Source organism: Melanerpes formicivorus, unplaced genomic scaffold (assembly GCF_026170545.1).
Source record: "Melanerpes formicivorus ecotype bairdi unplaced genomic scaffold, bMelFor1.0.p_v2 SCAF_475, whole genome shotgun sequence".
NCBI lineage: Eukaryota > Metazoa > Chordata > Aves > Piciformes > Picidae > Melanerpes > Melanerpes formicivorus.
In genome coordinates, this window is record NW_027142827.1 from 60001 (window position 1) to 62500 (window position 2500).

Consider the following 2500-nt stretch of genomic DNA (forward strand, 5'->3'; position numbering starts at 1 on the left):
GACGAAAGCACAGAGAGGAGCAGGAACGAGGAGGTGGAGTGTCCTGAAACCCCGAGCTCTATGAGTCAGCTCTCAATACTAACCGCATCGTCCGAGGTGGATAATACAGCTGACATCTGTCCTGGGACCCCCCTGGTGAAGATGCCAGAGGACAACCCGACATGTCCATGCTGTACCACTCGGGCAGGCAATATGACGAGATTGATTGACCATCTAAAGAGAGCCCATGGGAAAAGAAAGATCAATTTCCAATGTTCCCGCTGTGGGAAGACAAATGAAAAGCATCATAGTATCTCATGCCATCTCCCAAAATGCAAAGGGGTCCAAGAGCCTACCCAGGTAGAAGGGTTTATGTGTGAAGAATGTAAAAAATGTTTTAAAACTAAAATTGGCTTGGGACAACATAAGAGATTAGCTCACCCAGCCCTGAGAAACGCAGAAAGAATTGAAGCATCTCGCCCCAAAGAGACCTCTAAAAGAGGTGCTCACAAGAAAATCTGGTCCCAAGAGGAAACAGAAATATTACAGAAACTGAATCAAGAGTTTGAAGGGAGGAAAAATATTAACAAATTGATTGCTGAAAAATTAACAACTAAAACAGCCAAACAGATCAGTGAAAAGAGAAGACTATTAAGAGAAACTGTGGTGCCAGAAAGAGAGAAAACACAAGAGAGCAAGAACAGGTTAAAAGAGGAGAGGACTGTGATTCCATCTTCTGGTGAAAGGGAGCTGCTAGCCCACTATAAAAAGACTATTAATGAAAAGCTGACATCAGGGAAGCTGCCCATCCTTAAAAATACATATAAACAAATAATTGAAGGCAAAACAGACTCATTAAAATTACTCAATGAGGTAGCTCAGGACCAATATTTGTATTTGTTTGAGAAATCAATTGAACAGAAAGTGCCAAAAAAGAGCCAACGTAAACCTCAGCAGAAGAAACCTCAAAAGGAATGGATGAGAAAAAGAGCCAGAAAGCGTGGAGAATTTCTCCGATTCCAACGCCTCTTCCGCTTAGATCGAGGGAAGTTAGCTAATATGATTCTGGATGAAAAAGACTCTGCGCAATGTGCCATCCCCCTGGAAGAGGTCAGTAACACCTTCAGATCTAGGTGGGAGTCTCAGAACTTATTTCAAGGACTTGGAGCATTCCAGTCTGTGGGGCGGGCGGATAATTCGGCTTTTAAGGAATTGATTACAGAGAAAGAGATCCTTAAGAATATCAAAGACATGAATAAAAAATCGGCACCAGGCCCTGATGGGATCACCCTGAAGGCCCTGCTTAAAATGGATCCAAATTGTGAAGAGATCAAAGAACTATTTAATCTCTGGCTGTTAAGTGGCAAAATTCCAGATGTAATAAGGGGATGCCGAACAATTCTAATACCTAAATCATCAGCGCCCGAACGCCAAAATGATATTAACAACTGGCGGCCAATTACTATTGGTTCCATCATCCTGAGACTCTATTCAAGAATCTTAACTGCGAGGTTGGCAAAGGCGTGTCCCATTAACCCCAGGCAGAGAGGCTTCATTCAATCTTCTGGCTGTGCTGAGAACTTAAAACTATTACAGCTATTAATTAGGAATGCAAAGAAACAAAAGAAACCCCTGGGGGTTGTCTTTGTCGATTTGGCCAAAGCCTTTGATTCAGTGAGCCACACCCACATCCTGGCGGTGCTAAAGCAAAAGGGCCTGGATGACCACATAATAGCATTAATTAAGGACTTCTATCAAAACATCCACACCAGAATCAAGACTAAAGAAGGAGAATCTGAATCAATAGGAATCAAAACTGGTGTGAAACAGGGCGATCCCATGTCACCACTCCTCTTTAACCTGTGCATTGACCCTCTGTTATGTAAATTAGAAGAGTGTGGGGAGGGGTTCCAACACGAGAATGGCAAATTAACAGCTCTGGCTTTTGCAGACGACCTGGTCCTGCTGAGTAAGTCCCAATCAGGAATGAAGAAAAATATTGAAATTCTAGAAGCATTTTGTGACTTAACTGGATTAAAAACGCAGGGGGAAAAGTGCCATGGTTTCTTTATTCAACCAACTAAGGACTCTTACACCATCAATGACTGTCCTCCATGGCTTATCAGCGGTACCCCTTTAAACATGATCCACCCGGGTCAGTCAGAGAAATATCTTGGCTTGCAAATCGACCCTTGGGTGGGGATAGTTAAGCCCGAATTACAAAATAAATTAGAAGTTTGGCTCAATCGCATCGAAAGAGCCCCTTTAAAACCATTTCAAAAATTGGACATGTTAAAAGTGTACACAGTGCCTAGATTGATCTACTTAGCAGACCAGGCAAATGTAAAAGCTACCTATCTGGAAGAAATGGATTTAACAATTCGAAATAGGGTGAAAAAATGGTTACATCTCCCAGTTTGTACCTGTGATGGCATCTTGTATTCCAGCACTAAAGATGGAGGCTTAGGCTTAGCCCGATTGGCTGGGTTAATCCCTAGTATCCAAGCTAGACGATTACACA

At 42.6% G+C, this 2500-nt stretch overlaps 1 pseudogene; it reads left to right on the forward strand.

The window, feature by feature from the left end:
* The window catches only part of LOC137459976 (28S ribosomal RNA), an 8477-nt pseudogene that overhangs the window by 3520 nt on the left and 2457 nt on the right, over positions 1–2500 (forward strand).